At 43.6% G+C, this 13,789-nt stretch overlaps 1 non-coding gene across 1 annotated transcript; it reads left to right on the top strand.

Annotated features, from left to right (window-relative positions):
* The first annotated feature begins 3,596 nt into the window (after nucleotides 1–3,596).
* Nucleotides 3,597–3,784, top strand: LOC134938209 (U2 spliceosomal RNA). The gene has a single exon (XR_010180817.1). It is a non-coding gene; the product is annotated as a U2 spliceosomal RNA (small nuclear RNA).
* Nucleotides 3,785–13,789: the final 10,005 nt, after the last annotated feature.

The following is a 13,789-nucleotide window of genomic DNA, read 5'->3' as shown; positions in this document are numbered from 1 at the left end:
GGGGAATTAGATGAACAAATAATCCCCAAAATTACACCCTTCTCTCCGATATCGTCTGGTCTGACAGGTTGCTGAAACTTTTACATATCTGGAAAGGGAAGGTATCCGGTTTGGGATGCCAGCGATCAGAAAAATGATAGTGGCATTCCGACACCTACTAAGTATGCTTATCCTAACCCCCAACCCCCCGTAACCCTCCCTATCCGCAGCCTGACTCTAATTCTCCCTGGTGGTCCATAACCCTCACCCCTCCTCCCTGCAGCCTAACCCTACAGAAGTGTTATTTATACAGCCCTTGTTAATAATTTACATATTACATAGACGATCCTAGTAGCAAGCAGTCTCCAGCTGTAAATCCTGTAATCCTTGATTTTGATATCCTAGCAAAGGAGAAACTGCTGCCAACATCTCCCTTCTACCAGTCTAGTATCTGCTTCTCTGCCAGCCACAGCATGTCAGGTTTACTGGATTTCCTTAATCATGCATTCGATGCATGATCTAGCAGAGGAAAATCCTTAAGCCTGGCCTGGTGGAGATCAAGGACTGCACTTGTGTCTTTTCAGCTATTAAGCATTGGTCATGTTTAACTTCTGCACATTTACCACGGAGGCCTTCTCATAAGTAATGGAATTATAAGTCCAATATTGGGAACCTTGTGGAACTGTTTGTTGCATGCGTGTATTTTTTTTTTTTTTAGTAATAGTGCAAATGGCGGACTCTATATCTGGCACTTTCACGTCACACTGTACAACCATGTAACCCTCAATATGCTCAATTCTAAATATTTCTGAGGTAAAATTATTTTGCTATTTACTTTAATCCCCCAGAACCTGTCTGCGGATGCAGATTTAGATGAAAATAAAATGAAAAATGTGTATTGAATGTTTGAATGCCTGGAAAAGGCAGAATGTGGTTGATGTACCTGTAGGAACGTGGTGTGTCTTTAAGCGTACACCTCGCATGTATGGCCATGTTCTGTGCTGAACTGATCTAGGAGCTAATGACGTCACTGCTTGTAATTCCTAGCAGATGGAAAGTCTGATGGCACAAAATGGCTGCCTTTACTCTGCACTGTAATGGCTGTTTTGCAAAAAACTACAAAAATGATTAAAGCAGAGAATATGGTCATTCATATATACAATTTGTTTTTGTGTGCGTTGTGTGGTGACGGTCGTCAAAGTTTTCAGACATTTGTGGGAGAAATAATGTCATTGTACATATGATAAAATAGATTTTTGCTCCTGAATTATCCAAAGACGCTTACTCAAGGCAAACTTGGGAATACTGCTCACTGTACATAGAAATGGATGAGGTAGATGTGTGTGTGTGTGTGTGTATGTATGTATGTATGTATATATATATGTATGTGTGTATATATATATATATATATATATATATATATATACATACATACATACACGTACGTTATGTGATGTGCCTGATATAATGCTGCACAGGTAGGTGCACTAGTCACATGGGGCCACAAGTCTGTGAGATTAGGGATATAATGGGACATGGTTTATAGTCCTTCTACAGGACACCTAATACAGGTACTGTTTGATAGGAGAGTTCTTTATCATTGAAGATAATACATTTCTCTAAGTTCAGTGGTTTTGAAAAGTATATCACTGACCAACACTATATATTCTTTATTTGTAATTAACAGAAGTCTATATAGCAGCGTTTTATTGGATAATACTTGTGTACAGTGGTAGCTTTGTTTATGTAGCGAGAAATGATGCAGTTTATTGCTATGTTCAGTTCCAACCCATGCCTACCTGCAGGCAGCCATATTGTATGGGTTGGCACTGTATTTATGAGACACTGACCTATTGCCTCCCTACGAACCTGTGCTATGACTGGAAATATTAAATGATACTTTCTGTGATGTCACAAGTTCCTCATGCCTACAACAAAATGGCTGCTTTCATTGTATGGAGGTTGCAAAGTCACTAGTTCCTCATGCCTACAACAAAATGGCTGCTCCTTTGAATGCCACCTGTACACCCTGGTATCACTGCATGATGCGATTGATGAGCCCGTATCGGCCTGTGATTGTTCATCTGACTGTGTCAACTGGCCCAATTGTCACAGGAAGTAATCCGTCCTGGATTCTTGAATGGCTCCACTATGTTTCTCTATCTTCCATAGGGGATGCTGGAGTTCAGTACCATGGGGTATAGATGGGGTGATCAGGCGAGCCGGCACTTTAAAAATTTTTAATGTGTGACCGGCTCCTCCCCCCTCTATACCCCTCCCCAGACCAGTTTTAGAAATGTGCCCGGGAGAGCCGGTCACTTCCTCTGGAGCTCCATAGATATCTTTAAATTTTGTATTTTTTATTTCTAACTTTTACAGTTCTACAACAGTGCAGTTAGCCCCTGCCAGTCTGCTAGGTGGGAGCTGCCGGGGGGACTCTGTCCCACCCTGCGGGGTCTGTATCCCGAGTCCTGGCTGCAGGGACATCAGTCTATTTCTCCACTGCTGCGGCTCCAGCACGCCTGTCCTGTAGAGAGGAGTGGCAGCACTACAAGGGTTCAAACCTTACTGAGAGCCAATATACAAGTGTTCTGACAGGCAGGGCGGGCGCAACATCTATCGCACGCCGATACTTGGGCGTACCTGTGTGGGCGGCTGGTAGAGAATGCACCACGGTCCGCTTACATATAACGAGCACGCCGCTACAAAAATTATGGACGCCCCTGCATTAAAACTAGAGATGAGCGGGTTCGGATTTACTCGGTTCTTTACGCCAGAATTTATCTCCATTTCTCATTTTCTGGATTTTTCTTATTGGCTAACCAAAACACGTGACATCCGATAGCCAATAAGGAGATTCGGGTAAATCCGAGTAAAACCGAACCCGCTCATCTCTAATTTAAAACAGCACTGCGCTCCATTTGCAGGAAGCAATTTTAAATTTAAGCGCCATGCGGGTGGGGGCGGAGCTAAGCTCCGTGGAGACATCATGTTACTAAGGCTCTCACCCTGCTAGCGGTACACATGTCCTCTGCTTATAGCAGCCTGTTCTGCACACTGTAAACCACTGCAATCCCTTATGATCAGTGGAAACTACAAGTTTCAGCAAATAGACTGAGAGGACAAAAATGCTAGCAATTTATTTCAGAGATTTGGTTTTCTGGCCAGATCAGGACAGGATCATTTACATCTGATCAGCACAGAGTCCGGGGTTCAAGCCCAGCTCTAGAAAGAATCATTAACGGTTATAAATGTTTCATGAACTCTGACCCATGGCGCCATTTGCTCCCGCGCTGGGGTCTGCGTTAAACAAGCTGGCACCCAGATATATATCTAGGGATGTTTAATATGTTGTATATGTATAGCTGTATGTATTTATGTATAGATATATCTATACAGATACTGGTCTTACTAGCTCCGTCTACTACTACCGGTGGCTATTGCTTCCTGCTACGATTAAAAACGGGTTATACAGTATATATGGAGTGTGTGTTAGTTGGTGTTGATGCATCGCAGCAGCATACAGATGCACCATACTAGTAAGCAGAACATCCCGGGTTCATATCCCAGCATGGTCAAAAATGATTACACTGGTAGTTAAGTGACGCTCAACGTTTCTCACCTTTTTGGCTTTCGACTAAGATCATGGTAGTATATGTTCTTATCAGTGTAATATCTGATACGCCTCTATCGGGGAGATTTATGTATATTTAAATGTACAGTATACATATATATGTATTGAATGGTTTAAAATATAAAATAAAATAGGAGGGGTTACTCTGTCCACGCTATGCATTGACCTGATATTACACTTTCCCCGGTGTAACTATGTCATTTGAATACAACACATCTATAAAGATAAATAGATACCCTAGGGTGCTCGGGCGCTTTAGATAGGAGATGCTTCACCAAGCGGCAGTCTCTAAATAGGGGAAGTCACTCCCGTTTACAGTACAGAAAAAAAGGGTGGGGTGAGACCGCGCTGAATTTGATGCATACAACAAGTGATGTAAATAAAAACACAATTTATTCCTAAAATAAATGCAATAGGTAGCAATTAAAAACTAGGTACATATAGGACGATTACATGTCAAATGCAGTTAGTATATGATCTAAAATTCATGTGACACTTCGATAGGGTTGCCCAATACGCCAGGAGGTGATATTTAAAATAGGAGGTTTTAGGGTGACCGTTCCGGATTGTTTTCCCCTACAAGTTTTTAGTCCAGCATAAACAACAGTCTCAAAGATGTCATGTGGTCTCCGATTTGGGTTTTATAAAATTCTATAATTTTTATTGCAAACAGCAGGCTGTGCGCTGTACCTGGGAACATTCCCTAACCTGTATTCCAGTATGTTCCGTCTATAATGACCTTTATTTCCCACAGATTCCTACAATCCAGGCCTTTGACAGTGTTCCTTTGATTACGGTCAAGTTGGTTATTTTGTCGCCCAGCTGAGTTTAGCTACAATGGACAGGAAAGTATCTGAGGCACATCAGAGAACCTGATTAGACAGAAATTTGTATAGAAGATAATTCTAGGTATGTTCCATCCCTTCCCTTCTAGTTTTCGCAAAATTCTGATTCTGTACAGCACAAATAGACGCCTGAGGGGCGGTTTTAGTTCCTGATACGCTCCTGGAGCTCGACCTTTCGCTTACAGGCGTAAAGCGGGAGTTTTTCCACTTAAACACATACAGTGTTTTTTGTGCGTCCCCTTACAATGCAGCTACCCACTAAAGGAAGCTCGGAAGGCCGTGAAGAGCAGTTTATTTTTTGTCCCCACTAGCTGGTTTGCCGGTAAGGTTGAGGAGTATCTGGAAAGGAGAAATCTACACTTTGTCTCCTTTCATGTCCTGCTATTGCCTTCCAATGATTTTGAATATATACATTACATATCTGTATAAGTCGGTATATATGTACAGTATATGTGCATCTTTTATTCCTACAGGTTAGGGAGAATGTTGACAGAAACGTCTGACAGTGCCCTGCCATCCATTGCTGATTTCTGGCCTTCTCCCCTATTTATGGATGGAAGACTACGCTCAGTGGCGCCAAGAGGCAGTGGGTACAAATTACCCGGGCTGCTGGAGGGGCCTGGTCTGACACACACACACACACACACACCCACCCCCACCCCCACCGAGGATATCTGTACTGTGGCCAGCCAGCGACGGCACCATCTTCCCGGTGATATCTTCAGGAAGGTGGTGCCGCTCATAGAGAGCAGACACTGTGCCAGAGTCTTTACTCTCTAGTGGCCAGCGTCATCTTCCGAAATATCACTGGGAGGAGGGACCCACTTCCAGGTCAAGTAAGATAGGAAGCGGGTGCCCTCCTATGTTAAAACGGCCACCTCTATGTTAAAACGGCGACCGGTCCCACAATTGTTGTATTATTCACATATTTTTATGCTAAAGTGCATAGTCATGCCCACATTGTAAGCCACGCCCCCTGGCCTTTACCGGGGCCCAGCATGGCTCTCAACGCCCCTGACTACGCTATGGTAGTATTCCGTCTCCTGTCCAGCAAGGAGCTTTATCTGGACCACTTCCTCCCCTCCCCCCAACATCTGGATAAGTATATTTATGTGCAGATGTATATATCTATGTACGTATGGTAAGTGGTATACATGTACAGGTTGTGGGTATGGTCATTTTCTCAAGTTGATTCCATCGCCAAATAGTGTTACCTCCCCCCTCACTAGAAAATCGCAGTGGTAAAGGTGTCTCCCGACTCTCTTTTACGATTGGGATTAACGCCTCCATAGTTATGGGTCATATATCTCAATTGTTTACAGGCAAGGGATACTCTAGTTTCAGTTATCTGGCTTCTCTCTGCACCGTCATTCCAGTCGGATAGCGTAAAGGGTCCTGGGCCTTGAGGAACCAATTCAGACTCCAAGCCTTCAGCTAACATACCGATTGTTTACAGTTCAGGATAAACTTATCTGGAACACCAAGCGGTATAGGGTCCTGTATTAGGTCACAGTCACGTTTGGACCTGAGGGTTGATGTCCCAGTTTGGCCTTGGTGTAGGGGAATTTCCTACATGTCTTTGGATTTCTCCTCCTGGTTCCCTTCTGACAGATTCTCCTTCAGTAACTTGGGTTTGTAGTCCTCTGGTCATTTTCCAGCTTTTCATGTTTCTCCTGACTCAGTGGGCGTTATTCGTGGTCACAGGAGCTGCTCATTTGTGACCTCGACTTATAGGGTTCATCCCTTAGATCAGGCATGTCCAAACTGCGGCCCTCCAGCTGTTGAAAAACTACACATCCCAGCATGCCCTGACACAGCTTTAGCATTCACTGACAGCAAAACTGTGTTAGGGCATGCTGGGATATGTAGTTTCACAACAGCTGGAGGGCCGCAGTTTGGACATGCCTGACTTAGATGGTTGACCTATTACTCTAGGCATATTCTGGAGAGAGATTTGCTTAATGCTTATGTTTACACACCAGTATTTCTGAGAGACGCTTTCCTCAAGTCTCAGTACATACAGAGACTTTAGTCTGAACGTGAAGACTCCATTGGATACTCTCCTTGAGCGTAAGGGTTTGTTTGCTGGGTCCTACTTTTAGCAGCCGCGCAAACGGATTGTCGTCGCCCACGGGGGAGTGTATTTTAGCTTTGCAAGTGTGCGATCGCATGTGCAGCCGAGCGGTACAAAAAGAGTTTGTGCAAAACAAGACCAGCCCTGTAGTTACTTATCCTGTGCGATGATCCTAGCGTTGGAGGTCCCGGAATTGACGTCAGATACCCGCCCTGCAAATGCCTGGACACGCCTGCGTTTTCCCTACCACTCCCAGAAAACGGTCAGTTGACACCCATAAACGCCTTCTTCCTATCCATCTCCTTGCGATCGGCTGTGCGAATGGATTAGTCGCTAGAAGCATTGCACAGCAACAATGCTGTTTGTACCCGTACAATGCGCCTGCGCATTGCGGTGCATGCGCAGGTTTGCCATTTTTTTTACCTGATCGCTGCGCTGCGAAAATCGGCAGCGTGCGATCAACTCTGAATGACCCCCTATATATGCAGGCCTCGGTCTCCGTATTTGCTGGTCTTTCTCACAGACAACCCTGATATTTTGCCTCTGCGTTTGGGTTTGTTTCGGCACCTACACTTGACAGATTGGCTGTTCAAGGCATGGTGATGGAATACGGGGAACTCTGGTGGCTCAACATGTTGCATCTCTCATTTTACGCTACATATTCTGCCGTATATATGTGGCCGCATACATTCCCATCCTATCGGATGGCATATGTTCCCTGAAGTGCACAGCAGGTCTCTGACTGCACTTCTTTAAGGTCAAGACTCATTTGTTGCTCTTCTCTATGGCGCATCCTACCGGGCATTCAGCGGTTTGCTTAGGGCGTTGTTGATCTTCAACATTCCGCCTTAGTCCTTTGGATCTCTATTGATCTTGCAGTGTTGAGATCTGTCTGCCTAGCCTCTGCAGTCTATAGATCTTTCAGGGCCCGATGGTGGCTTTAATCTTTGCGTACCTGATTGTCGAAGTAAAAAAAAAATATTACATAAAGAGAACATACAAACTACACACATTATGAGTCGCTGTACTTGCAAATACGCGCAGCGAGCACAGCCATATATGGTAACACACGCATTTACATGGACATGCCACAGAGATGGATTCGACACTTATTTCATACAGTGCATAATTATAATAATATCAAGCGCCAGACATCATGATGATTTAAAATTATATATATTGAAGTAATGTCCTGTATGTGTATTATTGGAACGAAACCAGATAGACCGGTCATGTTTACTATTGAAGCAACCAGATTGATGTGTAGATTCATTTGATGCTTGTTGTGAAGTTGTGGGACATTGCAGCGGATTATTATGATTAAATGTATAAAAGCTAAAATCACTCTTATTAGGACAGTGGACAGGAAACTCAGGCCAGCCCTTTGGATGTCTTCAAGGCTGAACCTGATTACCATATACAAAGGGACTGGTGACTCATCGTGAACCCCTCCCCCAGAAACTAGGTAACACATTGATCACACAGGAGATCAGTGGCTTTTTGGTCTCAGAGGATGATGGACTTGCTGCCAGTTCAGTTCCTGTATTTATTTACAGAGAGAGACATAAGATGCATTGGAGGGAATGGTAATTGTATCGCTGGCCTGTAACTGTATGTAACTGTATGTTTTAACTGCTTACTGTGTGAGTGTAACCATGTAACTATAGGTATACTGTACTTTGTAATATATATTGAATCCATATCCTTTTTAATAACAAATATATACATCAATGAGCTTTGGAACTCAGATAATGTGTGGGTGTATTGTTTTCTCTTATGGGATGCAGTGTTTTGCGATGTATAGCGCACATTCATGGGATGTGGTAATAAGAGGTGAAGGCATTTACAATATATATTAGAGCGGGCATTTTAAAAATTTGTGAGAAATCAATTTGGCATTCTTAGATGGCCAAATTGATTTCTCACAAATATTTAAAATGCCCACTCTAATATATATTGTAAACGCCTGCACCTCTTATTACCATATCCCATGAATGTGCGCTTTACATCGCAAAACACTGCATCCCATAAGAGAAAACAATACACCCACACATTATCTGAGTTCCAAAGCTCATTGATGTATATATTTGTTATTAAAAAGGATATGGATTCAATATATATTACAAAGTACAGTATACCTATAGTTACATGGTTACACTCACACAGTAAGCAGTTAAAACATACAGTTACATACAGTTACATACAGTTACAGGCCAGCGATACAATTTCAATTCCCTCCAATGCATCTTATGTCTCTCTCTCTCTCTGTAAATAAATACAGGAACTGAACTGGCAGCAAGTCCATCATCCTCTGAGACCAAAAAGCCACTGAGCTCCTGTGTGATCAATGTGTTATCTAGTTTCTGAGGGAGGGGTTCACGATGAGTCACCAGTCCCTTTGTATATGGTAATCAAGTTCAGCCTTGAAGACATCCAAAGGGCTGACCTGAGTTTCCTGTCCACTGTCCTAATATGAGTGATTTTAGCTTTTATACATTTAATCATAATTATCCGCTGCAATGTCCCACAACTTCACAACAAGCATCAAATGAATCTACACATCAATCTGGTTGCTTCAATAGTAAACATGACCGGTCTATCTGGTTTCGTTCAAATAATACACATACATGACTTCAATATATATAATTTTAAATCATCATGATGTCTGGCGCTTGATATTATTATAATTATGTACTGTATGAAATAAGTGTCGAATCAATCTCTGTGGCATGTCCGTGTAAATGCGTGTGTTACCATATATGGCTGCGTGTATTTGCAAGTATAGCGACTCATAATGTGTGTAGTTTGTATGTTCTCTTTTTGTAATATTTTTTTTTTACTTCGACAGTCCACCCTTTGGCAATAAACAATAACTGCCATCAATTATTAACATAAGAAAAAATATTTCATACCATAATCGGTGACCTAGACACAAGTATGTATGCATTTCGCAAATCAGACACTTGACTATATTTGGGGAAGACAGGGAGGAGGACGAGACATCCTCTATATGCACTCAGCGGTCACGGGACCACAGGTTGGGTGTGGGACAACATTCAACCTCTAGAGTATGCTGGGACAGTGCTTTGACCTATAATGTCTGATTTGCGACGAACATTTCACACATACATGTACCTACGTCTTTGTACACTGATGTTTGGATTCGATTGAGGTTCTGCTGGGTAGATGAAAAAGACACAAACAAATCATGACAGTGACATATAAAATTTTCATGATCTACATATTCCTATCATTTTCTGAACATTGTTTCCATTACTGGAATGTATGCTAGGTCTGTTTAATCATTGAACAAGGGTTATAAGTAGTGTCCTTCCTAAATAACATAAACCTTCGGGGAGAGCCACTCATAAACCATTCTTCCACATATATTAATGAGCTCTTTATCTGCAATGTGTGAATAGCCATTGTCTGATTGTTCCTGTTTACCTCTGAACTCCATAACTACTAGAACTTTGATTTTTCTCTGATTTTAACAAACTGATCGGCTAATCCTGGGATCCTATAAGGAAATCACTCCTTCCTACAGAACCAGTTCCAGTCCCACACTCAACCCCTCATAAAAAAAAAAAAAACTCACAAAAATAGAATATCTTGAAAGAAAATGTTTGTCAGCGGGAAAGAGAGAAAAGAGAAATAGAACAAAACAACTCTTGTTCATAACAAATCAATTACAATGACTGGTCTTTCTGCAATCCTTTAGTACGCTCAGGTAGTGTTCAACAGTGCCACCTCTGTCTTCACGGAACAGAGTCTCTGGTGATATGAGGTTCTCTTTGCCTTGCTCTTGGAACACACAGTTCACTTTGCTCTCCACCTTACTCTTTGAACACACAGTTCACTTGGAACACACAAACTCGATGAATGTGAGCAATAAACTACTTTGTCACGAGTTCTCTCCGGGTCAGCGACCTTCTTGCAGTGGGACGAGTGGACCCAAGTCTCTCTTTCGGCGACCTTTAGTGCTGTCAACAAATCTTGGTATGGTCCTTCCCACCTGTCTATTAGGCAACCTGAGCGTAAGAACAATCACACAGTCTCTTGGTTCACAATCAAGACAGTATTTGGCATACCAGCAATCAACAGTTTCAAGTTCTTTTGTCAGTTCTCAAATGCTGGCTCATCTCAATAAGGTACTGTACTGTCACCTCATTGGTGTATTTCTGATCATTGTGCAGATCAATCATGACATGAGGTTGTCTTCCAAAAACAACCCAAAAAAAAACACAAATACCAAAACAAAAACAAATTTCGAAGAGGGTGATTCGTTGAGTGAAGATCTGGGAGTGGTTCCGAAGCTACATAATACTAGTGGCAGTATCTATGATCACAATAGTACAATTTCAAGCTTTGCTCCTACTTCTAGGGGTACCATTATCTACACACAAATTTCTGCGCAATTTTTCTTTGCGGTAAACACAGCAGCATCCGTGGCGGCAGGAAATGCCTCTACCCAGTTTGAGAAAACATCAGTGCACACCAATACATAACAATAATTCCTAAAGGGTGTTAACTGTACGAAGTCGACTTGTATTTCCTGAAAAGATCCGTCTGCAGGAGGGATATGGGATGGCTCTGTTAGTATTGCTTTACCAATATTCTTCCTCAAGCAAGTAAGACAGGTCATTGCTCTCTTACCTGCATGAGAATAGAATCCTGGCGCACACCAGTAGGCTCTCATCAGCCTGCACCTACCCTCTTTGCCTAGATGACTCAGACCGTGTGCCACCTCAGCATGACTTGGAAGGTATGCTCTGGGGGCTACTGGCTTACCGTGTCCACCTGCCCACAGTCCTGAGGACTCCTGGCCATACCCCTTTGTCCTCCAGACTGCCTCTTCCTGCAGGGAACACAAATTTTTTTGTATCTTAATTTAACTATCGTGTGTTTGCAATGTAGAGTACCATGAGCATAACTCAAAAAAAAGAAAAGAAAAAAGAAACATCTCTAGAGGAGAGAAAGAAGAAGAAAATAAAAAAGAAAATGTCAGGTTTGCCATTCACCAACAGGCATATCAGTGTCTATACAAAATTTCCCTTCACCAGTATTCCCATTCTCCACCCTTTGTGCATGACAAGGCACACTGCAGTAATACTGGTGTCATCGTGCTGTTGAGATATACTGGGTTTGGGCAGAACTCTGAAGGACCTAGGCAGGTGGAGTTTGAACTGTACTTGGGTCCATGTATTGTACCACCCTGTGTGAACACAAAAGATGAAGAGGAAAACTGTAGAGAAACAGAATAGAGGTTGGTGACATGAGTTTGTAGAGGTGGAGAAGATTTTATAAAAATTTGACAACTTTGGGCACTACGGGGAAGTGATTCTCTACTTGGTCTACTCCCCTTAAAATTTTTTTGGTGTTTATCGTATCGCTATTGGGACTATCCCAGCCATCAATCCAGTGTCCTGTCCATCCTAAGTTCATAGGGAACCCGGTATCTGTGAGATAATTTCCTCTACCTGTGATGGACATGCATCTAGAACAGTAGAATGCGACATTAGCCTTTGAGGGGTGTCTAGTATATTTTGTACTTCTTGAGCATGGTTCTCAGGTATATCCAAGAAGACACCCTCAGGAGTACAATATATGACACACCGCATTTTACACACTAAGTCTCTGCCGAGTAGATTAGTCGGAGCCGATGCAGCCAGCAGAAAAGACTGTTTGGTTTACAAGGGCCCTATCGTAATCTCTGCAGGTCTACTCAAGGGTATTGTTGCATCGTTCCTGTTACTCCCATTGCCCTAATCTGTGTTTTCTATATGGCTTATGATTCCTTACTATATGTCCCTTGGTGCCGTCTATGTGTTTAATAATGTGGCTTGTGTTTTCTGTCTAGGGGATCTATATTGACTATGTGTCCTACTACTCCTACAATCTCTGGCAAAATGCCCTTCCTTCCTACAAGTGTAACCAGGGCCGTAACTAGGTGTGTGCGAGAGGGGCCTCGCACACAGCGCAGAGCCCTGGGGAGCGCACCGTCACGGCCCTGTTAAACACAGTACGGAGCATCAGAGCTCCGTACAGCTCCATTGGCCAGACGCAGCCTGCCCCAGCACAGCAAGCCACCTGTGGAGCTGAGGCGGCTTGCGGCTGAGCATGTTAGCGGGTCCTCCCCGCTCCCATACTCCGTACTACGGAGCATGGGAGCGGGGAGGACCCGCCAACATGCCCCAGCCGCAAGCAGCCACAGCTCTGCGCAGGATTATGGGGGGAGGCCTGGGGGTATGTACCTCGGACCCCCCTGCAGCCACTCCGCCTACCACAGATGGGATCTTTGATCCGATCTGCGGTGCTGTGCTCCCGCCGGCAGCGGCTCCCCACTGCACTTCAAGATAATTGTGTGGCCGCGCCACAAGCAGGGCAGGCCCCCCTGCCAGACCTGCTGTACAGCGATGATTCTACCCCTCTCCTTGCTTCACGTCCAGCAGCAGCAGTTGCTGGGAGAACTGCTACTGGTGGCTGAATGTGTGGAGAAGTAGCATCGTCCGGCACCTGTCTCTACTCACCCACATTGCTTTTGCTTCTCTGCCTCTGCCCTCCGTAGCCTACAGGGATGGGGGAGTGGTTTAGAATCTCCCTCCCTTCCAATGGACCAAATGTTAGTTTGTTTTCTGATTGCAGGCTGGAATTGTAGCCCCGCCTACTCACGGCATTAGGCCCCGCCCCTGCTGCATTTTGCCGCGATTCGTGGGCCTTTGGGAAGGTGGGCACTGGGCAGACCGACTGAGACAAGATTCAGCCAAGCAAGGGTGAGGTTTGAGACCTGTCTGTCTCAAGGTTGCTAATGGCTGATGACTGTTTATGACAGTGATACAGTAGCTGTTAATGCATATGAATCTGTAGAGCAGTAGCTATGATTATGCACCTAGTAAGCTCTACTGAATTATACAAAGCTGTCATACAGTAGTAGTGATAATTCTGTAGCTGCTTAGCCCTAGAATGTAATGCACCTGGGAAATTGTGGCAATGATTTGTTTGGTGAACTGTAGTGAGGGATATTGACCTATTAATTTGTGGTATCAACTATGTACTGTAGCTGCGCCCCTTTTCTATTCCTAGTAGAAAAAAAAGTGTGTAATGTATATATACAGTACCTATAAATAAATATATATAAGCAGAAGCCTCCCCTAACAAATCATGCTTTTGCCCCTGGGCGGTACCGGTGACTAGAAGAATGATAATTCTGTTGCTGCATTGTTTGTTTCAAGCCTGACTGTGTGACGATTCTCCAGG

This window comes from Pseudophryne corroboree, chromosome 6, assembly GCF_028390025.1.
Source record: "Pseudophryne corroboree isolate aPseCor3 chromosome 6, aPseCor3.hap2, whole genome shotgun sequence".
Classification (NCBI taxonomy): Eukaryota; Metazoa; Chordata; class Amphibia; order Anura; family Myobatrachidae; genus Pseudophryne; species Pseudophryne corroboree.
Note: the sequence above shows the minus strand (reverse complement) of the source record. Positions and strands in the feature narration are given on the sequence as shown.